Source organism: Limanda limanda, chromosome 7 (assembly GCF_963576545.1).
Source record: "Limanda limanda chromosome 7, fLimLim1.1, whole genome shotgun sequence".
Lineage (NCBI taxonomy): Eukaryota > Metazoa > Chordata > Actinopteri > Pleuronectiformes > Pleuronectidae > Limanda > Limanda limanda.
The window spans coordinates 19,812,422-19,833,770 of record NC_083642.1 but is presented as its reverse complement, the minus strand read 5'-3'; the positions used below and the strand labels follow the sequence as shown (position 1 = coordinate 19,833,770).

Sequence of the window (21,349 nt, the reverse complement as noted above, 5' to 3'; positions counted from 1 at the left end):
TCAAGTCCCATCTGGGGTGATTAACAGCATAGTGGGGCGGCGGAAGCGCGCTGGGCCCATTACCCAGAGGTCGATAAATCGAAACTATCCTCTCCTAGCAATGTTTTACCAGGATGTGATTGTCAGTAAATATTTCAACAAGAGGGACTACAGCTGTTTAACACAGCACCTTCTTAAGTTGGTAAATAAGGAACTGTACTCTTAAACCAGGGATATGGGTTCAAGTCCCATCTGGGGTGATTAAGAGCAGAGTGGCGCAGCGGAAGCGTGCTGGGCCCATAACCCAGAGGTCGATAGATCGAAACTATCCTCTGCTAACAATTTCTTTGCCAGGATGTGATTGTCAGCAAATATTTCACAAAGAGGGACTACAGCTGTTTAATACTGTACCTCCTTGAGGTGGTAGATAGGCACTGTCCTGCTTGTGTTTCTTAAAATTGTTCATTTGCAATCCAAAATGGTTCTTTTCTTTCAAACAAATTAAAGGGAGCTTTCTGTTATTTAACCTCTGTGGATCAGCCACTCTCAGACACTGTGGTCCTAAATCTTTCCCCAGACAAGTCAATACCCAACCACACCCCAAGTCCTGTGACTCCAATGATTCACACAATATCAAGTTGGATCTATGACTAGTAGTTAACCAAAGCATTCACACCTCATCTCGGGAGACACCAGTGACCCACGAGCTGGTGGAGGTGTCAACGACCTATCTGTTTAACCCAACGACTGTCAACACAAAGACCTAAAGAGGTTAAATACCTGAAAGCTTCCAGTTAGAGGTGAACAAGCCTTTTGGATGAGAGGCAAAATGTCTACAAGAAACACAAGCAAACCAAGTTGCCTGTGCACATGTCACTGTAAGGCGCCAAGTTTTCGAGAAAAATCAGACGGAAAAACACATCCGATTGGGCCCCAGTGGCCTAATGGATAAGGCACTGGCCTCCTAAGCCAGGGATTGTGGGTTCAAGTCCCATCTGGGGTGATTAACAGCAGAGTGGCGCAGCGGAAGCGTGCTGGGCCCATAACCCAGAGGTCGATAGATCGAAACTATCCTCTGCTAACAGTTTTTTTGCCAGGATGTGATTGAGGCAGTTTTATGATTGGGTGGGCGTGGTCACGTGGTACCTGTCACCTCTCCTCGTTAGTATAGTGGACAGTATCTCCGCCTGTCACGCGGAAGACCGGGGTTCGATTCCCCGACGGGGAGTATGACTCTTTAACATATTTAATCAGTATTAACTGATGTAACACCGTCCGATAACGACCTAATTACAGCGCTCAGTTTCCGTAGTGTAGTGGTTATCACGTTCGCCTCACACGCGAAAGGTCCCCGGTTCGAAACCGGGCGGAAACACTTATTCTTTGTTTTCACTTGCTTGACAAGTGACGTCACCGTTAGCTCGTCACTATGGCTGCTAGCTTGTAATGTATGTCATCCGTTAACAGGCTGAAAACAAGGTGGTCATAGTTATATTGGTAAGGGTAGCATGTAGCCTAGCTCCTAAGCCGGAGCTAACCAAGTATTACCTTAGACGTACCGGCTCCGCTGTCTGTCTGCCAAAGTCACAATCAGTTTCCGTAGTGTAGTGGTTATCACGTTCGCCTAACACGCGAAAGGTCCCCGGTTCGAGACCGGGCGGAAACAAACGTTTTTCTCCTGGAGCTCACCAGAGGGTTCCAGTCCCATCTGGGGTGATTAACAGCATAGTGGGGCAGCGGAAGCGCGCTGGGCCCATTACCCAGAGGTCGATAAATCGAAACTATCCTCTCCTAGCAATGTTTTACCAGGATGTGATTGTCAGTAAATATTTCAACAAGAGGGACTACAGCTGTTTAACACAGCACCTTCTTAAGTTGGTAAATAAAGAACTGTACTCTTAAACCAGGGATATGGGTTCAAGTCCCATCTGGGGTGATTAAGAGCAGAGTGGCGCAGCGGAAGCGTGCTGGGCCCATAACCCAGAGGTCGATAGATCGAAACTATCCTCTGCTAACAATTTCTTTGCCAGGATGTGATTGTCAGCAAATTTTTCACAAAGAGGGACTACAGCTGTTTAATACTGTACCTCCTTGAGGTGGTAGATAGGCACTGTCCTGCTTGTGTTTCTTAAAATTGTTCATTTCCAATCCAAAATGGTTCTTTTCTTTCAAACAAATTAAAGGGAGCTTTCTGTTATTTAACCTCTGTGGATCAGCCACTCTCAGACACTTTGGTCCTAAATCTTTCCCCAGACAAGTCAATACCCAACCACACCCCAAGTCTTGTGACTCCAATGATTCACACAATATCAAGTTGGATCTATGACTAGTAGTTAACCAAAGCATTCACACCTCATCTCGGGAGACACCAGTGACCCACGAGCTGGTGGAGGTGTCAACGACCTATCTGTTTAACCCAACGACTGTCAACACAAAGACCTAAAGAGGTTAAATACCTGAAAGCTTCCAGTTAGAGGTGAACAAGCCTTTTGGATGAGAGGCGAAATGTCTACAAGAAACACAAGCAAACCAAGTTGCCTGTGCACATGTCACTGTAAGGCGCCAAGTTTTCGAGAAAAATCAGACGGAAAAACACATCCGATTGGGCCCCAGTGGCCTAATGGATAAGGCACTGGCCTCCTAAGCCAGGGATTGTGGGTTCAAGTCCCATCTGGGGTGATTAACAGCAGAGTGGCGCAGCGGAAGCGTGCTGGGCCCATAACCCAGAGGTCGATAGATCGAAACTATCCTCTGCTAACAGTTTTTTTGCCAGGATGTGATTGAGGCAGTTTTATGATTGGGTGGGCGTGGTCACGTGGCACCTGTCACCTCTCCTCGTTAGTATAGTGGACAGTATCTCCGCCTGTCACGCGGAAGACCGGGGTTCGATTCCCCGACGGGGAGTATGACTCTTTAACATATTTAATCAGTATTAACTGATGTAACACCATCCGATAACGACCTAATTACAGCGCTCAGTTTCCGTAGTGTAGTGGTTATCACGTTCGCCTCACACGCGAAAGGTCCCCGGTTCGAGACCGGGCGGAAACAAACGTTTTTCTCCTGGAGCTCACCAGAGGGTTCAAGTCCCATCTGGGGTGATTAACAGCATAGTGGGGCAGCGGAAGCGCGCTGGGCCCATTACCCAGAGGTCGATAAATCGAAACTATCCTCTCCTAGCAATGTTTTACCAGGATGTGATTGTCAGTAAATATTTCAACAAGAGGGACTACAGCTGTTTAACACAGCACCTTCTTAAGTTGGTAAATAAGGAACTGTACTCTTAAACCAGGGATATGGGTTCAAGTCCCATCTGGGGTGATTAAGAGCAGAGTGGCGCAGCGGAAGCGTGCTGGGCCCATAACCCAGAGGTCGATAGATCGAAACTATCCTCTGCTAACAATTTCTTTGCCAGGATGTGATTGTCAGCAAATATTTCACAAAGAGGGACTACAGCTGTTTAATACTGTACCTCCTTGAGGTGGTAGATAGGCACTGTCCTGCTTGTGTTTCTTAAAATTGTTCATTTCCAATCCAAAATGGTTCTTTTCTTTCAAACAAATTAAAGGGAGCTTTCTGTTATTTAACCTCTGTGGATCAGCCACTCTCAGACACTTTGGTCCTAAATCTTTCCCCAGACAAGTCAATACCCAACCACACCCCAAGTCCTGTGACTCCAATGATTCACACAATATCAAGTTGGATCTATGACTAGTAGTTAACCAAAGCATTCACACCTCATCTCGGGAGACACCAGTGACCCACAAGCTGGTGGAGGTGTCAACGACCTATCTGTTTAACCCAACGACTGTCAACACAAAGACCTAAAGAGGTTAAATACCTGAAAGCTTCCAGTTAGAGGTGAACAAGCCTTTTGGATGAGAGGCAAAATGTCTACAAGAAACACAAGCAAACCAAGTTGCCTGTGCACATGTCACTGTAAGGCGCCAAGTTTTCGAGAAAAATCAGACGGAAAAACACATCCGATTGGGCCCCAGTGGCCTAATGGATAAGGCACTGGCCTCCTAAGCCAGGGATTGTGGGTTCAAGTCCCATCTGGGGTGATTAACAGCAGAGTGGCGCAGCGGAAGCGTGCTGGGCCCATAACCCAGAGGTCGATAGATCGAAACTATCCTCTGCTAACAGTTTTTTTGCCAGGATGTGATTGAGGCAGTTTTATGATTGGGTGGGCGTGGTCACGTGGCACCTGTCACCTCTCCTCGTTAGTATAGTGGACAGTATCTCCGCCTGTCACGCGGAAGACCGGGGTTCGATTCCCCGACGGGGAGTATGACTCTTTAACATATTTAATCAGTATTAACTGATGTAACACCGTCCGATAACGACCTAATTACAGCGCTCAGTTTCCGTAGTGTAGTGGTTATCACGTTCGCCTCACACGCGAAAGGTCCCCGGTTCGAAACCGGGCGGAAACACTTATTCTTTGTTTTCACTTGCTTGACAAGTGACGTCACCGTTAGCTCGTCACTATGGCTGCTAGCTTGTAATGTATGTCATCCGTTAACAGGCTGAAAACAAGGTGGTCATAGTTATATTGGTAAGGGTAGCATGTAGCCTAGCTCCTAAGCCGGAGCTAACCAAGTATTACCTTAGACGTACCGGCTCCGCTGTCTGTCTGCCAAAGTCACAATCAGTTTCCGTAGTGTAGTGGTTATCACGTTCGCCTAACACGCGAAAGGTCCCCGGTTCGAGACCGGGCGGAAACAAACGTTTTTCTCCTGGAGCTCACCAGAGGGTTCAAGTCCCATCTGGGGTGATTAACAGCATAGTGGGGCGGCGGAAGCGCGCTGGGCCCATTACCCAGAGGTCGATAAATCGAAACTATCCTCTCCTAGCAATGTTTTACCAGGATGTGATTGTCAGTAAATATTTCAACAAGAGGGACTACAGCTGTTTAACACAGCACCTTCTTAAGTTGGTAAATAAGGAACTGTACTCTTAAACCAGGGATATGGGTTCAAGTCCCATCTGGGGTGATTAAGAGCAGAGTGGCGCAGCGGAAGCGTGCTGGGCCCATAACCCAGAGGTCGATAGATCGAAACTATCCTCTGCTAACAATTTCTTTGCCAGGATGTGATTGTCAGCAAATATTTCACAAAGAGGGACTACAGCTGTTTAATACTGTACCTCCTTGAGGTGGTAGATAGGCACTGTCCTGCTTGTGTTTCTTAAAATTGTTCATTTCCAATCCAAAATGGTTCTTTTCTTTCAAACAAATTAAAGGGAGCTTTCTGTTATTTAACCTCTGTGGATCAGCCACTCTCAGACACTTTGGTCCTAAATCTTTCCCCAGACAAGTCAATACCCAACCACACCCCAAGTCCTGTGACTCCAATGATTCACACAATATCAAGTTGGATCTATGACTAGTAGTTAACCAAAGCATTCACACCTCATCTCGGGAGACACCAGTGACCCACAAGCTGGTGGAGGTGTCAACGACCTATCTGTTTAACCCAACGACTGTCAACACAAAGACCTAAAGAGGTTAAATACCTGAAAGCTTCCAGTTAGAGGTGAACAAGCCTTTTGGATGAGAGGCAAAATGTCTACAAGAAACACAAGCAAACCAAGTTGCCTGTGCACATGTCACTGTAAGGCGCCAAGTTTTCGAGAAAAATCAGACGGAAAAACACATCCGATTGGGCCCCAGTGGCCTAATGGATAAGGCACTGGCCTCCTAAGCCAGGGATTGTGGGTTCAAGTCCCATCTGGGGTGATTAACAGCAGAGTGGCGCAGCGGAAGCGTGCTGGGCCCATAACCCAGAGGTCGATAGATCGAAACTATCCTCTGCTAACAGTTTTTTTGCCAGGATGTGATTGAGGCAGTTTTATGATTGGGTGGGCGTGGTCACGTGGCACCTGTCACCTCTCCTCGTTAGTATAGTGGACAGTATCTCCGCCTGTCACGCGGAAGACCGGGGTTCGATTCCCCGACGGGGAGTATGACTCTTTAACATATTTAATCAGTATTAACTGATGTAACACCGTCCGATAACGACCTAATTACAGCGCTCAGTTTCCGTAGTGTAGTGGTTATCACGTTCGCCTCACACGCGAAAGGTCCCCGGTTCGAAACCGGGCGGAAACACTTATTCTTTGTTTTCACTTGCTTGACAAGTGACGTCACCGTTAGCTCGTCACTATGGCTGCTAGCTTGTAATGTATGTCATCCGTTAACAGGCTGAAAACAAGGTGGTCATAGTTATATTGGTAAGGGTAGCATGTAGCCTAGCTCCTAAGCCGGAGCTAACCAAGTATTACCTTAGACGTACCGGCTCCGCTGTCTGTCTGCCAAAGTCACAATCAGTTTCCGTAGTGTAGTGGTTATCACGTTCGCCTAACACGCGAAAGGTCCCCGGTTCGAGACCGGGCGGAAACAAACGTTTTTCTCCTGGAGCTCACCAGAGGGTTCAAGTCCCATCTGGGGTGATTAACAGCATAGTGGGGCGGCGGAAGCGCGCTGGGCCCATTACCCAGAGGTCGATAAATCGAAACTATCCTCTCCTAGCAATGTTTTACCAGGATGTGATTGTCAGTAAATATTTCAACAAGAGGGACTACAGCTGTTTAACACAGCACCTTCTTAAGTTGGTAAATAAGGAACTGTACTCTTAAACCAGGGATATGGGTTCAAGTCCCATCTGGGGTGATTAAGAGCAGAGTGGCGCAGCGGAAGCGTGCTGGGCCCATAACCCAGAGGTCGATAGATCGAAACTATCCTCTGCTAACAATTTCTTTGCCAGGATGTGATTGTCAGCAAATATTTCACAAAGAGGGACTACAGCTGTTTAATACTGTACCTCCTTGAGGTGGTAGATAGGCACTGTCCTGCTTGTGTTTCTTAAAATTGTTCATTTCCAATCCAAAATGGTTCTTTTCTTTCAAACAAATTAAAGGGAGCTTTCTGTTATTTAACCTCTGTGGATCAGCCACTCTCAGACACTTTGGTCCTAAATCTTTCCCCAGACAAGTCAATACCCAACCACACCCCAAGTCCTGTGACTCCAATGATTCACACAATATCAAGTTGGATCTATGACTAGTAGTTAACCAAAGCATTCACACCTCATCTCGGGAGACACCAGTGACCCACGAGCTGGTGGAGGTGTCAACGACCTATCTGTTTAACCCAACGACTGTCAACACAAAGACCTAAAGAGGTTAAATACCTGAAAGCTTCCAGTTAGAGGTGAACAAGCCTTTTGGATGAGAGGCAAAATGTCTACAAGAAACACAAGCAAACCAAGTTGCCTGTGCACATGTCACTGTAAGGCGCCAAGTTTTCGAGAAAAATCAGACGGAAAAACACATCCGATTGGGCCCCAGTGGCCTAATGGATAAGGCACTGGCCTCCTAAGCCAGGGATTGTGGGTTCAAGTCCCATCTGGGGTGATTAACAGCAGAGTGGCGCAGCGGAAGCGTGCTGGGCCCATAACCCAGAGGTCGATAGATCGAAACTATCCTCTGCTAACAGTTTTTTTGCCAGGATGTGATTGAGGCAGTTTTATGATTGGGTGGGCGTGGTCACGTGGTACCTGTCACCTCTCCTCGTTAGTATAGTGGACAGTATCTCCGCCTGTCACGCGGAAGACCGGGGTTCGATTCCCCGACGGGGAGTATGACTCTTTAACATATTTAATCAGTATTAACTGATGTAACACCGTCCGATAACGACCTAATTACAGCGCTCAGTTTCCGTAGTGTAGTGGTTATCACGTTCGCCTCACACGCGAAAGGTCCCCGGTTCGAAACCGGGCGGAAACACTTATTCTTTGTTTTCACTTGCTTGACAAGTGACGTCACCGTTAGCTCGTCACTATGGCTGCTAGCTTGTAATGTATGTCATCCGTTAACAGGCTGAAAACAAGGTGGTCATAGTTATATTGGTAAGGGTAGCATGTAGCCTAGCTCCTAAGCCGGAGCTAACCAAGTATTACCTTAGACGTACCGGCTCCGCTGTCTGTCTGCCAAAGTCACAATCAGTTTCCGTAGTGTAGTGGTTATCACGTTCGCCTAACACGCGAAAGGTCCCCGGTTCGAGACCGGGCGGAAACAAACGTTTTTCTCCTGGAGCTCACCAGAGGGTTCCAGTCCCATCTGGGGTGATTAACAGCATAGTGGGGCAGCGGAAGCGCGCTGGGCCCATTACCCAGAGGTCGATAAATCGAAACTATCCTCTCCTAGCAATGTTTTACCAGGATGTGATTGTCAGTAAATATTTCAACAAGAGGGACTACAGCTGTTTAACACAGCACCTTCTTAAGTTGGTAAATAAAGAACTGTACTCTTAAACCAGGGATATGGGTTCAAGTCCCATCTGGGGTGATTAAGAGCAGAGTGGCGCAGCGGAAGCGTGCTGGGCCCATAACCCAGAGGTCGATAGATCGAAACTATCCTCTGCTAACAATTTCTTTGCCAGGATGTGATTGTCAGCAAATTTTTCACAAAGAGGGACTACAGCTGTTTAATACTGTACCTCCTTGAGGTGGTAGATAGGCACTGTCCTGCTTGTGTTTCTTAAAATTGTTCATTTCCAATCCAAAATGGTTCTTTTCTTTCAAACAAATTAAAGGGAGCTTTCTGTTATTTAACCTCTGTGGATCAGCCACTCTCAGACACTTTGGTCCTAAATCTTTCCCCAGACAAGTCAATACCCAACCACACCCCAAGTCTTGTGACTCCAATGATTCACACAATATCAAGTTGGATCTATGACTAGTAGTTAACCAAAGCATTCACACCTCATCTCGGGAGACACCAGTGACCCACGAGCTGGTGGAGGTGTCAACGACCTATCTGTTTAACCCAACGACTGTCAACACAAAGACCTAAAGAGGTTAAATACCTGAAAGCTTCCAGTTAGAGGTGAACAAGCCTTTTGGATGAGAGGCGAAATGTCTACAAGAAACACAAGCAAACCAAGTTGCCTGTGCACATGTCACTGTAAGGCGCCAAGTTTTCGAGAAAAATCAGACGGAAAAACACATCCGATTGGGCCCCAGTGGCCTAATGGATAAGGCACTGGCCTCCTAAGCCAGGGATTGTGGGTTCAAGTCCCATCTGGGGTGATTAACAGCAGAGTGGCGCAGCGGAAGCGTGCTGGGCCCATAACCCAGAGGTCGATAGATCGAAACTATCCTCTGCTAACAGTTTTTTTGCCAGGATGTGATTGAGGCAGTTTTATGATTGGGTGGGCGTGGTCACGTGGCACCTGTCACCTCTCCTCGTTAGTATAGTGGACAGTATCTCCGCCTGTCACGCGGAAGACCGGGGTTCGATTCCCCGACGGGGAGTATGACTCTTTAACATATTTAATCAGTATTAACTGATGTAACACCATCCGATAACGACCTAATTACAGCGCTCAGTTTCCGTAGTGTAGTGGTTATCACGTTCGCCTCACACGCGAAAGGTCCCCGGTTCGAGACCGGGCGGAAACAAACGTTTTTCTCCTGGAGCTCACCAGAGGGTTCAAGTCCCATCTGGGGTGATTAACAGCATAGTGGGGCAGCGGAAGCGCGCTGGGCCCATTACCCAGAGGTCGATAAATCGAAACTATCCTCTCCTAGCAATGTTTTACCAGGATGTGATTGTCAGTAAATATTTCAACAAGAGGGACTACAGCTGTTTAACACAGCACCTTCTTAAGTTGGTAAATAAGGAACTGTACTCTTAAACCAGGGATATGGGTTCAAGTCCCATCTGGGGTGATTAAGAGCAGAGTGGCGCAGCGGAAGCGTGCTGGGCCCATAACCCAGAGGTCGATAGATCGAAACTATTCTCTGCTAACAATTTCTTTGCCAGGATGTGATTGTCAGCAAATATTTCACAAAGAGGGACTACAGCTGTTTAATACTGTACCTCCTTGAGGTGGTAGATAGGCACTGTCCTGCTTGTGTTTCTTAAAATTGTTCATTTCCAATCCAAAATGGTTCTTTTCTTTCAAACAAATTAAAGGGAGCTTTCTGTTATTTAACCTCTGTGGATCAGCCACTCTCAGACACTTTGGTCCTAAATCTTTCCCCAGACAAGTCAATACCCAACCACACCCCAAGTCCTGTGACTCCAATGATTCACACAATATCAAGTTGGATCTATGACTAGTAGTTAACCAAAGCATTCACACCTCATCTCGGGAGACACCAGTGACCCACGAGCTGGTGGAGGTGTCAACGACCTATCTGTTTAACCCAACGACTGTCAACACAAAGACCTAAAGAGGTTAAATACCTGAAAGCTTCCAGTTAGAGGTGAACAAGCCTTTTGGATGAGAGGCAAAATGTCTACAAGAAACACAAGCAAACCAAGTTGCCTGTGCACATGTCACTGTAAGGCGCCAAGTTTTCGAGAAAAATCAGACGGAAAAACACATCCGATTGGGCCCCAGTGGCCTAATGGATAAGGCACTGGCCTCCTAAGCCAGGGATTGTGGGTTCAAGTCCCATCTGGGGTGATTAACAGCAGACTGGCGCAGCGGAAGCGTGCTGGGCCCATAACCCAGAGGTCGATAGATCGAAACTATCCTCTGCTAACAGTTTTTTTGCCAGGATGTGATTGAGGCAGTTTTATGATTGGGTGGGCGTGGTCACGTGGCACCTGTCACCTCTCCTCGTTAGTATAGTGGACAGTATCTCCGCCTGTCACGCGGAATACCGGGGTTCGATTCCCCGACGGGGAGTAAGACTCTTTAACATATTTAATCAGTATTAACTGATGTAACACCGTCCGATAACGACCTAATTACAGCGCTCAGTTTCCGTAGTGTAGTGGTTATCACGTTCGCCTCACACGCGAAAGGTCCCCGGTTCGAAACCGGGCGGAAACACTTATTCTTTGTTTTCACTTGCTTGACAAGTGACGTCACCGTTAGCTCGTCACTATGGCTGCTAGCTTGTAATGTATGTCATCCGTTAACAGGCTGAAAACAAGGTGGTCATAGTTATATTGGTAAGGGTAGCATGTAGCCTAGCTCCTAAGCCGGAGCTAACCAAGTATTACCTTAGACGTACCGGCTCCGCTGTCTGTCTGCCAAAGTCACAATCAGTTTCCGTAGTGTAGTGGTTATCACGTTCGCCTAACACGCGAAAGGTCCCCGGTTCGAGACCGGGCGGAAACAATCGTTTTTCTCCTGGAGCTCACCAGAGGGTTCAAGTCCCATCTGGGGTGATTAACAGCATAGTGGGGCAGCGGAAGCGCGCTGGGCCCATTACCCAGAGGTCGATAAATCAAAACTATCCTCTCCTAGCAATGTTTTACCAGGATGTGATTGTCAGTAAATATTTCAACAAGAGGGACTACAGCTGTTTAACACAGCACCTTCTTAAGTTGGTAAATAAGGAACTGTACTCTTAAACCAGGGATATGGGTTCAAGTCCCATCTGGGGTGATTAAGAGCAGAGTGGCGCAGCGGAAGCGTGCTGGGCCCATAACCCAGAGGTCGATAGATCGAAACTATCCTCTGCTAACAATTTCTTTGCCAGGATGTGATTGTCAGCAAATATTTCACAAAGAGGGACTACAGCTGTTTAATACTGTACCTCCTTGAGGTGGTAGATAGGCACTGTCCTGCTTGTGTTTCTTAAAATTGTTCATTTCCAATCCAAAATGGTTCTTTTCTTTCAAACAAATTAAAGGGAGCTTTCTGTTATTTAACCTCTGTGGATCAGCCACTCTCAGACACTTTGGTCCTAAATCTTTCCCCAGACAAGTCAATACCCAACCACACCCCAAGTCCTGTGACTCCAATGATTCACACAATATCAAGTTGGATCTATGACTAGTAGTTAACCAAAGCATTCACACCTCATCTCGGGAGACACCAGTGACCCACAAGCTGGTGGAGGTGTCAACGACCTATCTGTTTAACCCAACGACTGTCAACACAAAGACCTAAAGAGGTTAAATACCTGAAAGCTTCCAGTTAGAGGTGAACAAGCCTTTTGGATGAGAGGCAAAATGTCTACAAGAAACACAAGCAAACCAAGTTGCCTGTGCACATGTCACTGTAAGGCGCCAAGTTTTCGAGAAAAATCAGACGGAAAAACACATCCGATTGGGCCCCAGTGGCCTAATGGTTAAGGCACTGGCCTCCTAAGCCAGGGATTGTGGGTTCAAGTCCCATCTGGGGTGATTAACAGCAGAGTGGCGCAGCGGAAGCGTGCTGGGCCCATAACCCAGAGGTCGATAGATCGAAACTATCCTCTGCTAACAGTTTTTTTGCCAGGATGTGATTGAGGCAGTTTTATGATTGGGTGGGCGTGGTCACGTGGCACCTGTCACCTCTCCTCGTTAGTATAGTGGACAGTATCTCCGCCTGTCACGCGGAAGACCGGGGTTCGATTCCCCGACGGGGAGTATGACTCTTTAACATATTTAATCAGTATTAACTGATGTAACACCGTCCGATAACGACCTAATTACAGCGCTCAGTTTCCGTAGTGTAGTGGTTATCACGTTCGCCTCACACGCGAAAGGTCCCCGGTTCGAAACCGGGCGGAAACACTTATTCTTTGTTTTCACTTGCTTGACAAGTGACGTCACCGTTAGCTCGTCACTATGGCTGCTAGCTTGTAATGTATGTCATCCGTTAACAGGCTGAAAACAAGGTGGTCATAGTTATATTGGTAAGGGTAGCATGTAGCCTAGCTCCTAAGCCGGAGCTAACCAAGTATTACCTTAGACGTACCGGCTCCGCTGTCTGTCTGCCAAAGTCACAATCAGTTTCCGTAGTGTAGTGGTTATCACGTTCGCCTAACACGCGAAAGGTCCCCGGTTCGAGACCGGGCGGAAACAAACGTTTTTCTCCTGGAGCTCACCAGAGGGTTCAAGTCCCATCTGGGGTGATTAACAGCATAGTGGGGCGGCGGAAGCGCGCTGGGCCCATTACCCAGAGGTCGATAAATCGAAACTATCCTCTCCTAGCAATGTTTTACCAGGATGTGATTGTCAGTAAATATTTCAACAAGAGGGACTACAGCTGTTTAACACAGCACCTTCTTAAGTTGGTAAATAAGGAACTGTACTCTTAAACCAGGGATATGGGTTCAAGTCCCATCTGGGGTGATTAAGAGCAGAGTGGCGCAGCGGAAGCGTGCTGGGCCCATAACCCAGAGGTCGATAGATCGAAACTATCCTCTGCTAACAATTTCTTTGCCAGGATGTGATTGTCAGCAAATATTTCACAAAGAGGGACTACAGCTGTTTAATACTGTACCTCCTTGAGGTGGTAGATAGGCACTGTCCTGCTTGTGTTTCTTAAAATTGTTCATTTCCAATCCAAAATGGTTCTTTTCTTTCAAACAAATTAAAGGGAGCTTTCTGTTATTTAACCTCTGTGGATCAGCCACTCTCAGACACTTTGGTCCTAAATCTTTCCCCAGACAAGTCAATACCCAACCACACCCCAAGTCCTGTGACTCCAATGATTCACACAATATCAAGTTGGATCTATGACTAGTAGTTAACCAAAGCATTCACACCTCATCTCGGGAGACACCAGTGACCCACGAGCTGGTGGAGGTGTCAACGACCTATCTGTTTAACCCAACGACTGTCAACACAAAGACCTAAAGAGGTTAAATACCTGAAAGCTTCCAGTTAGAGGTGAACAAGCCTTTTGGATGAGAGGCAAAATGTCTACAAGAAACACAAGCAAACCAAGTTGCCTGTGCACATGTCACTGTAAGGCGCCAAGTTTTCGAGAAAAATCAGACGGAAAAACACATCCGATTGGGCCCCAGTGGCCTAATGGATAAGGCACTGGCCTCCTAAGCCAGGGATTGTGGGTTCAAGTCCCATCTGGGGTGATTAACAGCAGAGTGGCGCAGCGGAAGCGTGCTGGGCCCATAACCCAGAGGTCGATAGATCGAAACTATCCTCTGCTAACAGTTTTTTTGCCAGGATGTGATTGAGGCAGTTTTATGATTGGGTGGGCGTGGTCACGTGGTACCTGTCACCTCTCCTCGTTAGTATAGTGGACAGTATCTCCGCCTGTCACGCGGAAGACCGGGGTTCGATTCCCCGACGGGGAGTATGACTCTTTAACATATTTAATCAGTATTAACTGATGTAACACCGTCCGATAACGACCTAATTACAGCGCTCAGTTTCCGTAGTGTAGTGGTTATCACGTTCGCCTCACACGCGAAAGGTCCCCGGTTCGAAACCGGGCGGAAACACTTATTCTTTGTTTTCACTTGCTTGACAAGTGACGTCACCGTTAGCTCGTCACTATGGCTGCTAGCTTGTAATGTATGTCATCCGTTAACAGGCTGAAAACAAGGTGGTCATAGTTATATTGGTAAGGGTAGCATGTAGCCTAGCTCCTAAGCCGGAGCTAACCAAGTATTACCTTAGACGTACCGGCTCCGCTGTCTGTCTGCCAAAGTCACAATCAGTTTCCGTAGTGTAGTGGTTATCACGTTCGCCTAACACGCGAAAGGTCCCCGGTTCGAGACCGGGCGGAAACAAACGTTTTTCTCCTGGAGCTCACCAGAGGGTTCCAGTCCCATCTGGGGTGATTAACAGCATAGTGGGGCAGCGGAAGCGCGCTGGGCCCATTACCCAGAGGTCGATAAATCGAAACTATCCTCTCCTAGCAATGTTTTACCAGGATGTGATTGTCAGTAAATATTTCAACAAGAGGGACTACAGCTGTTTAACACAGCACCTTCTTAAGTTGGTAAATAAAGAACTGTACTCTTAAACCAGGGATATGGGTTCAAGTCCCATCTGGGGTGATTAAGAGCAGAGTGGCGCAGCGGAAGCGTGCTGGGCCCATAACCCAGAGGTCGATAGATCGAAACTATCCTCTGCTAACAATTTCTTTGCCAGGATGTGATTGTCAGCAAATTTTTCACAAAGAGGGACTACAGCTGTTTAATACTGTACCTCCTTGAGGTGGTAGATAGGCACTGTCCTGCTTGTGTTTCTTAAAATTGTTCATTTCCAATCCAAAATGGTTCTTTTCTTTCAAACAAATTAAAGGGAGCTTTCTGTTATTTAACCTCTGTGGATCAGCCACTCTCAGACACTTTGGTCCTAAATCTTTCCCCAGACAAGTCAATACCCAACCACACCCCAAGTCTTGTGACTCCAATGATTCACACAATATCAAGTTGGATCTATGACTAGTAGTTAACCAAAGCATTCACACCTCATCTCGGGAGACACCAGTGACCCACGAGCTGGTGGAGGTGTCAACGACCTATCTGTTTAACCCAACGACTGTCAACACAAAGACCTAAAGAGGTTAAATACCTGAAAGCTTCCAGTTAGAGGTGAACAAGCCTTTTGGATGAGAGGCGAAATGTCTACAAGAAACACAAGCAAACCAAGTTGCCTGTGCACATGTCACTGTAAGGCGCCAAGTTTTCGAGAAAAATCAGACGGAAAAACACATCCGATTGGGCCCCAGTGGCCTAATGGATAAGGCACTGGCCTCCTAAGCCAGGGATTGTGGGTTCAAGTCCCATCTGGGGTGATTAACAGCAGAGTGGCGCAGCGGAAGCGTGCTGGGCCCATAACCCAGAGGTCGATAGATCGAAACTATCCTCTGCTAACAGTTTTTTTGCCAGGATGTGATTGAGGCAGTTTTATGATTGGGTGGGCGTGGTCACGTGGCACCTGTCACCTCTCCTCGTTAGTATAGTGGACAGTATCTCCGCCTGTCACGCGGAAGACCGGGGTTCGATTCCCCGACGGGGAGTATGACTCTTTAACATATTTAATCAGTATTAACTGATGTAACACCATCCGATAACGACCTAATTACAGCGCTCAGTTTCCGTAGTGTAGTGGTTATCACGTTCGCCTCACACGCGAAAGGTCCCCGGTTCGAGACCGGGCGGAAACAAACGTTTTTCTCCTGGAGCTCACCAGAGGGTTCAAGTCCCATCTGGGGTGATTAACAGCATAGTGGGGCAGCGGAAGCGCGCTGGGCCCATTACCCAGAGGTCGATAAATCGAAACTATCCTCTCCTAGCAATGTTTTACCAGGATGTGATTGTCAGTAAATATTTCAACAAGAGGGACTACAGCTGTTTAACACAGCACCTTCTTAAGTTGGTAAATAAGGAACTGTACTCTTAAACCAGGGATATGGGTTCAAGTCCCATCTGGGGTGATTAAGAGCAGAGTGGCGCAGCGGAAGCGTGCTGGGCCCATAACCCAGAGGTCGATAGATCGAAACTATCCTCTGCTAACAATTTCTTTGCCAGGATGTGATTGTCAGCAAATATTTCACAAAGAGGGACTACAGCTGTTTAATACTGTACCTCCTTGAGGTGGTAGATAGGCACTGTCCTGCTTGTGTTTCTTAAAATTGTTCATTTCCAATCCAAAATGGTTCTTTTCTTTCAAACAAATTAAAGGGAGCTTTCTGTTATTTAACCTCTGTGGATCAGCCACTCTCAGACACTTTGGTCCTAAATCTTTCCCCAGACAAGTCAATACCCAACCACACCCCAAGTCCTGTGACTCCAATGATTCACACAATATCAAGTTGGATCTATGACTAGTAGTTAACCAAAGCATTCACACCTCATCTCGGGAGACACCAGTGACCCACGAGCTGGTGGAGGTGTCAACGACCTATCTGTTTAACCCAACGACTGTCAACACAAAGACCTAAAGAGGTTAAATACCTGAAAGCTTCCAGTTAGAGGTGAACAAGCCTTTTGGATGAGAGGCAAAATGTCTACAAGAAACACAAGCAAACCAAGTTGCCTGTGCACATGTCACTGTAAGGCGCCAAGTTTTCGAGAAAAATCAGACGGAAAAACACATCCGATTGGGCCCCAGTGGCCTAATGGATAAGGCACTGGCCTCCTAAGCCAGGGATTGTGGGTTCAAGTCCCATCTGGGGTGATTAACAGCAGACTGGCGCAGCGGAAGCGTGCTGGGCCCATAACCCAGAGGTCGATAGATCGAAACTATCCTCTGCTAACAGTTTTTTTGCCAGGATGTGATTGAGGCAGTTTTATGATTGGGTGGGCGTGGTCACGTGGCACCTGTCACCTCTCCTCGTTAGTATAGTGGACAGTATCTCCGCCTGTCACGCGGAATACCGGGGTTCGATTCCCCGACGGGGAGTAAGACTCTTTAACATATTTAATCAGTATTAACTGATATATTTCACAAAGAGGGACTACAGCTGTTTAATACTGTACCTCCTTGAGGTGGTAGATAGGCACTGTCCTGCTTGTGTTTCTTAAAATTGTTCATTTCCAATCCAAAATGGTTCTTTTCTTTCAAACAAATTAAAGGGAGCTTTCTGTTATTTAACCTCTGTGGATCAGCCACTCTCAGACACTTTGGTCCTAAATCTTTCCCCAGACAAGTCAATACCCAACCACACCCCAAGTCCTGTGACTCCAATGATTCACACAATATCAAGTTGGATCTATGACTAGTAGTTAACCAAAGCATTCACACCTCATCTCGGGAGACACCAGTGACCCACGAGCTGGTGGAGGTGTCAACGACCTATCTGTTTAACCCAACGACTGTCAACACAAAGACCTAAAGAGGTTAAATACCTGAAAGCTTCCAGTTAGAGGTGAACAAGCCTTTTGGATGAGAGGCAAAATGTCTACAAGAAACACAAGCAAACCAAGTTGCCTGTGCACATGTCACTGTAAGGCGCCAAGTTTTCGAGAAAAATCAGACGGAAAAACACATCCGATTGGGCCCCAGTGGCCTAATGGATAAGGCACTGGCCTCCTAAGCCAGGGATTGTGGGTTCAAGTCCCATCTGGGGTGATTAACAGCAGACTGGCGCAGCGGAAGCGTGCTGGGCCCATAACCCAGAGGTCGATAGATCGAAACTATCCTCTGCTAACAGTTTTTTTGCCAGGATGTGATTGAGGCAGTTTTATGATTGGGTGGGCGTGGTCACGTGGCACCTGTCACCTCTCCTCGTTAGTATAGTGGACAGTATCTCCGCCTGTCACGCGGAATACCGGGGTTCGATTCCCCGACGGGGAGTAAGACTCTTTAACATATTTAATCAGTATTAACTGATGTAACACCGTCCGATAACGACCTAATTACAGCGCTCAGTTTCCGTAGTGTAGTGGTTATCACGTTCGCCTCACACGCGAAAGGTCCCCGGTTCGAAACCGGGCGGAAACACTTATTCTTTGTTTTCACTTGCTTGACAAGTGACGTCACCGTTAGCTCGTCACTATGGCTGCTAGCTTGTAATGTATGTCATCCGTTAACAGGCTGAAAACAAGGTGGTCATAGTTATATTGGTAAGGGTAGCATGTAGCCTAGCTCCTAAGCCGGAGCTAACCAAGTATTACCTTAGACGTACCGGCTCCGCTGTCTGTCTGCCAAAGTCACAATCAGTTTCCGTAGTGTAGTGGTTATCACGTTCGCCTAACACGCGAAAGGTCCCCGGTTCGAGACCGGGCGGAAACAATCGTTTTTCTCCTGGAGCTCACCAGAGGGTTCAAGTCCCATCTGGGGTGATTAACAGCATAGTGGGGCAGCGGAAGCGCGCTGGGCCCATTACCCAGAGGTCGATAAATCGAAACTATCCTCTCCTAGCAATGTTTTACCAGGATGTGATTGTCAGTAAATATTTCAACAAGAGGGACTACAGCTGTTTAACACAGCACCTTCTTAAGTTGGTAAATAAGGAACTGTACTCTTAAACCAGGGATATGGGTTCAAGTCCCATCTGGGGTGATTAAGAGCAGAGTGGCGCAGCGGAAGCGTGCTGGGCCCATAACCCAGAGGTCGATAGATCGAAACTATCCTCTGCTAACAATTTCTTTGCCAGGATGTGATTGTCATCAAATATTTCACAAAGAGGGACTACAGCTGTTTAATACTGTACCTCCTTGAGGTGGTAGATAGGCACTGTCCTGCTTGTGTTTCTTAAAATTGTTCATTTCCAATCCAAAATGGTTCTTTTCTTTCAAACAAATTAAAGGGAGCTTTCTGTTATTTAACCTCTGTGGATCAGCCACTCTCAGACACTTTGGTCCTAAATCTTTCCCCAGACAAGTCAATACCCAACCACACCCCAAGTCCTGTGACTCCAATGATTCACACAATATCAAGTTGGATCTATGACTAGTAGTTAACCAAAGCATTCACACCTCATCTCGGGAGACACCAGTGACCCACGAGCTGGTGGAGGTGTCAACGACCTATCTGTTTAACCCAACGACTGTCAACACAAAGACCTAAAGAGGTTAAATACCTGAAAGCTTCCAGTTAGAGGTGAACAAGCCTTTTGGATGAGAGGCAAAATGTCTACAAGAAACACAAGCAAACCAAGTTGCCTGTGCACATGTCACTGTAAGGCGCCAAGTTTTCGAGAAAAATCAGACGGAAAAACACATCCGATTGGGCCCCAGTGGCCTAATGGATAAGGCACTGGCCTCCTAAGCCAGGGATTGTGGGTTCAAGTCCCATCTGGGGTGATTAACAGCAGACTGGCGCAGCGGAAGCGTGCTGGGCCCATAACCCAGAGGTCGATAGATCGAAACTATCCTCTGCTAACAGTTTTTTTGCCAGGATGTGATTGAGGCAGTTTTATGATTGGGTGGGCGTGGTCACGTGGCACCTGTCACCTCTCCTCGTTAGTATAGTGGACAGTATCTCCGCCTGTCACGCGGAATACCGGGGTTCGATTCCCCGACGGGGAGTAAGACTCTTTAACATATTTAATCAGTATTAACTGATGTAACACCGTCCGATAACGACCTAATTACAGCGCTCAGTTTCCGTAGTGTAGTGGTTATCACGTTCGCCTCACACGCGAAAGGTCCCCGGTTCGAAACCGGGCGGAAACACTTATTCTTTGTTTTCACTTGCTTGACAAGTGACGTCACCGTTAGCTCGTCACTATGGCTGCTAGCTTGTAATGTATGTCATCCGTTAACAGGCTGAAAACAAGGTGGTCATAGTTATATTGGTAAGGGTAGCATGTAGCCTAGCTCCTAAGCCGGAGCTAACCAAGTATTACCTTAGACGTACCGGCTCCGCTGTCTGTCTGCCAAAGTCACAATCAGTTTCCGTAGTGTAGTGGTTATCACGTTCGCCTAACACGCGAAAGGTCCCCGGTTCGAGACCGGGCGGAAACAATCGTTTTTCTCCTGGAGCTCACCAGAGGGTTCAAGTCCCATCTGGGGTGATTAACAGCATAGTGGGGCAGCGGAAGCGCGCTGGGCCCATTACCCAGAGGTCGATAAATCGAAACTATCCTCTCCTAGCAATGTTTTACCAGGATGTGATTGTCAGTAAATATTTCAACAAGAGGGACTACAGCTGTTTAACACAGCACCTTCTTAAGTTGGTAAATAAGGAACTGTACTCTTAAACCAGGGATATGGGTTCAAGTCCCATCTGGGGTGATTAAGAGCAGAGTGGCGCAGCGGAAGCGTGCTGGGCCCATAACCCAGAGGTCGATAGATCGAAACTATCCTCTGCTAACAATTTCTTTGCCAGGATGTGATTGTCATCAAATATTTCACAAAGAGGGACTACAGCTGTTTAATACTGTACCTCCTTGAGGTGGTAGATAGGCACTGTCCTGCTTGTGTTTCTTAAAATTGTTCATTTCCAATCCAAAATGGTTCTTTTCTTTCAAACAAATTAAAGGGAGCTTTCTGTTATTTAACCTCTGTGGATCAGCCACTCTCAGACACTTTGGTCCTAAATCTTTCCCCAGACAAGTCAATACCCAACCACACCCCAAGTCCTGTGACTCCAATGATTCACACAATATCAAGTTGGATCTATGACTAGTAGTTAACCAAAGCATTCACACCTCATCTCGGGAGACACCAGTGACCCACGAGCTGGTGGAGGTGTCAACGACCTATCTGTTTAACCCAACGACTGTCAACACAAAGACCTAAAGAGGTTAAATACCTGAAAGCTTCCAGTTAGAGGTGAACAAGCCTTTTGGATGAGAGGCAAAATGTCTACAAGAAACACAAGCAAACCAAGTTGCCTGTGCACATGTCACTGTAAGGCGCCAAGTTTTCGAGAAAAATCAGACGGAAAAACACATCCGATTGGGCCCCAGTGGCCTAATGGATAAGGCACTGGCCTCCTAAGCCAGGGATTGTGGGTTCAAGTCCCATCTGGGGTGATTAACAGCAGACTGGCGCAGCGGAAGCGTGCTGGGCCCATAACCCAGAGGTCGATAGATCGAAACTATCCTCTGCTAACAGTTTTTTTGCCAGGATGTGATTGAGGCAGTTTTATGATTGGGTGGGCGTGGTCACGTGGCACCTGTCACCTCTCCTCGTTAGTATAGTGGACAGTATCTCCGCCTGTCACGCGGAATACCGGGGTTCGATTCCCCGACGGGGAGTAAGACTCT

The 21,349-nt window shown here is 47.1% G+C and overlaps 1 protein-coding gene and 44 non-coding genes across 45 annotated transcripts in view; 44 read left to right on the top strand and 1 right to left on the bottom strand.

The window, feature by feature from the left end:
* sema3h (sema domain, immunoglobulin domain (Ig), short basic domain, secreted, (semaphorin) 3H) overlaps positions 1 to 21,349 on the bottom strand; it is a 186,804-nt gene that overhangs the window by 99,419 nt on the left and 66,036 nt on the right. The gene's annotated exons all lie outside the window — the stretch shown is intronic.
* Positions 910 to 982, top strand: trnar-ccu (transfer RNA arginine (anticodon CCU)). Its single transcript has one exon. It is a non-coding gene; the product is annotated as a tRNA-Arg (tRNA).
* trnad-guc (transfer RNA aspartic acid (anticodon GUC)) lies at positions 1,136 to 1,207 on the top strand. Its single transcript has one exon. It is a non-coding gene; the product is annotated as a tRNA-Asp (tRNA).
* trnav-cac (transfer RNA valine (anticodon CAC)) lies at positions 1,282 to 1,354 on the top strand. The gene has a single exon. It is a non-coding gene; the product is annotated as a tRNA-Val (tRNA).
* On the top strand, positions 1,573 to 1,645 carry trnav-aac (transfer RNA valine (anticodon AAC)). Its single transcript has one exon. It is a non-coding gene; the product is annotated as a tRNA-Val (tRNA).
* trnar-ccu (transfer RNA arginine (anticodon CCU)) lies at positions 2,586 to 2,658 on the top strand. The gene has a single exon. It is a non-coding gene; the product is annotated as a tRNA-Arg (tRNA).
* On the top strand, positions 2,812 to 2,883 carry trnad-guc (transfer RNA aspartic acid (anticodon GUC)). The gene has a single exon. It is a non-coding gene; the product is annotated as a tRNA-Asp (tRNA).
* On the top strand, positions 2,958 to 3,030 carry trnav-cac (transfer RNA valine (anticodon CAC)). The gene has a single exon. It is a non-coding gene; the product is annotated as a tRNA-Val (tRNA).
* trnar-ccu (transfer RNA arginine (anticodon CCU)) lies at positions 3,971 to 4,043 on the top strand. Its single transcript has one exon. It is a non-coding gene; the product is annotated as a tRNA-Arg (tRNA).
* Positions 4,197 to 4,268, top strand: trnad-guc (transfer RNA aspartic acid (anticodon GUC)). Its single transcript has one exon. It is a non-coding gene; the product is annotated as a tRNA-Asp (tRNA).
* Positions 4,343 to 4,415, top strand: trnav-cac (transfer RNA valine (anticodon CAC)). The gene has a single exon. It is a non-coding gene; the product is annotated as a tRNA-Val (tRNA).
* On the top strand, positions 4,634 to 4,706 carry trnav-aac (transfer RNA valine (anticodon AAC)). Its single transcript has one exon. It is a non-coding gene; the product is annotated as a tRNA-Val (tRNA).
* trnar-ccu (transfer RNA arginine (anticodon CCU)) lies at positions 5,647 to 5,719 on the top strand. Its single transcript has one exon. It is a non-coding gene; the product is annotated as a tRNA-Arg (tRNA).
* Positions 5,873 to 5,944, top strand: trnad-guc (transfer RNA aspartic acid (anticodon GUC)). The gene has a single exon. It is a non-coding gene; the product is annotated as a tRNA-Asp (tRNA).
* On the top strand, positions 6,019 to 6,091 carry trnav-cac (transfer RNA valine (anticodon CAC)). Its single transcript has one exon. It is a non-coding gene; the product is annotated as a tRNA-Val (tRNA).
* Positions 6,310 to 6,382, top strand: trnav-aac (transfer RNA valine (anticodon AAC)). The gene has a single exon. It is a non-coding gene; the product is annotated as a tRNA-Val (tRNA).
* Positions 7,323 to 7,395, top strand: trnar-ccu (transfer RNA arginine (anticodon CCU)). The gene has a single exon. It is a non-coding gene; the product is annotated as a tRNA-Arg (tRNA).
* trnad-guc (transfer RNA aspartic acid (anticodon GUC)) lies at positions 7,549 to 7,620 on the top strand. Its single transcript has one exon. It is a non-coding gene; the product is annotated as a tRNA-Asp (tRNA).
* On the top strand, positions 7,695 to 7,767 carry trnav-cac (transfer RNA valine (anticodon CAC)). Its single transcript has one exon. It is a non-coding gene; the product is annotated as a tRNA-Val (tRNA).
* On the top strand, positions 7,986 to 8,058 carry trnav-aac (transfer RNA valine (anticodon AAC)). The gene has a single exon. It is a non-coding gene; the product is annotated as a tRNA-Val (tRNA).
* On the top strand, positions 8,999 to 9,071 carry trnar-ccu (transfer RNA arginine (anticodon CCU)). The gene has a single exon. It is a non-coding gene; the product is annotated as a tRNA-Arg (tRNA).
* Positions 9,225 to 9,296, top strand: trnad-guc (transfer RNA aspartic acid (anticodon GUC)). The gene has a single exon. It is a non-coding gene; the product is annotated as a tRNA-Asp (tRNA).
* On the top strand, positions 9,371 to 9,443 carry trnav-cac (transfer RNA valine (anticodon CAC)). The gene has a single exon. It is a non-coding gene; the product is annotated as a tRNA-Val (tRNA).
* trnar-ccu (transfer RNA arginine (anticodon CCU)) lies at positions 10,384 to 10,456 on the top strand. The gene has a single exon. It is a non-coding gene; the product is annotated as a tRNA-Arg (tRNA).
* Positions 10,756 to 10,828, top strand: trnav-cac (transfer RNA valine (anticodon CAC)). Its single transcript has one exon. It is a non-coding gene; the product is annotated as a tRNA-Val (tRNA).
* On the top strand, positions 11,047 to 11,119 carry trnav-aac (transfer RNA valine (anticodon AAC)). The gene has a single exon. It is a non-coding gene; the product is annotated as a tRNA-Val (tRNA).
* trnar-ccu (transfer RNA arginine (anticodon CCU)) lies at positions 12,060 to 12,132 on the top strand. The gene has a single exon. It is a non-coding gene; the product is annotated as a tRNA-Arg (tRNA).
* trnad-guc (transfer RNA aspartic acid (anticodon GUC)) lies at positions 12,286 to 12,357 on the top strand. The gene has a single exon. It is a non-coding gene; the product is annotated as a tRNA-Asp (tRNA).
* trnav-cac (transfer RNA valine (anticodon CAC)) lies at positions 12,432 to 12,504 on the top strand. Its single transcript has one exon. It is a non-coding gene; the product is annotated as a tRNA-Val (tRNA).
* Positions 12,723 to 12,795, top strand: trnav-aac (transfer RNA valine (anticodon AAC)). The gene has a single exon. It is a non-coding gene; the product is annotated as a tRNA-Val (tRNA).
* Positions 13,736 to 13,808, top strand: trnar-ccu (transfer RNA arginine (anticodon CCU)). Its single transcript has one exon. It is a non-coding gene; the product is annotated as a tRNA-Arg (tRNA).
* trnad-guc (transfer RNA aspartic acid (anticodon GUC)) lies at positions 13,962 to 14,033 on the top strand. The gene has a single exon. It is a non-coding gene; the product is annotated as a tRNA-Asp (tRNA).
* trnav-cac (transfer RNA valine (anticodon CAC)) lies at positions 14,108 to 14,180 on the top strand. The gene has a single exon. It is a non-coding gene; the product is annotated as a tRNA-Val (tRNA).
* trnav-aac (transfer RNA valine (anticodon AAC)) lies at positions 14,399 to 14,471 on the top strand. Its single transcript has one exon. It is a non-coding gene; the product is annotated as a tRNA-Val (tRNA).
* Positions 15,412 to 15,484, top strand: trnar-ccu (transfer RNA arginine (anticodon CCU)). Its single transcript has one exon. It is a non-coding gene; the product is annotated as a tRNA-Arg (tRNA).
* Positions 15,638 to 15,709, top strand: trnad-guc (transfer RNA aspartic acid (anticodon GUC)). The gene has a single exon. It is a non-coding gene; the product is annotated as a tRNA-Asp (tRNA).
* On the top strand, positions 15,784 to 15,856 carry trnav-cac (transfer RNA valine (anticodon CAC)). Its single transcript has one exon. It is a non-coding gene; the product is annotated as a tRNA-Val (tRNA).
* Positions 16,797 to 16,869, top strand: trnar-ccu (transfer RNA arginine (anticodon CCU)). The gene has a single exon. It is a non-coding gene; the product is annotated as a tRNA-Arg (tRNA).
* trnar-ccu (transfer RNA arginine (anticodon CCU)) lies at positions 17,691 to 17,763 on the top strand. The gene has a single exon. It is a non-coding gene; the product is annotated as a tRNA-Arg (tRNA).
* trnav-cac (transfer RNA valine (anticodon CAC)) lies at positions 18,063 to 18,135 on the top strand. The gene has a single exon. It is a non-coding gene; the product is annotated as a tRNA-Val (tRNA).
* trnav-aac (transfer RNA valine (anticodon AAC)) lies at positions 18,354 to 18,426 on the top strand. The gene has a single exon. It is a non-coding gene; the product is annotated as a tRNA-Val (tRNA).
* trnar-ccu (transfer RNA arginine (anticodon CCU)) lies at positions 19,367 to 19,439 on the top strand. The gene has a single exon. It is a non-coding gene; the product is annotated as a tRNA-Arg (tRNA).
* trnav-cac (transfer RNA valine (anticodon CAC)) lies at positions 19,739 to 19,811 on the top strand. The gene has a single exon. It is a non-coding gene; the product is annotated as a tRNA-Val (tRNA).
* Positions 20,030 to 20,102, top strand: trnav-aac (transfer RNA valine (anticodon AAC)). The gene has a single exon. It is a non-coding gene; the product is annotated as a tRNA-Val (tRNA).
* On the top strand, positions 21,043 to 21,115 carry trnar-ccu (transfer RNA arginine (anticodon CCU)). The gene has a single exon. It is a non-coding gene; the product is annotated as a tRNA-Arg (tRNA).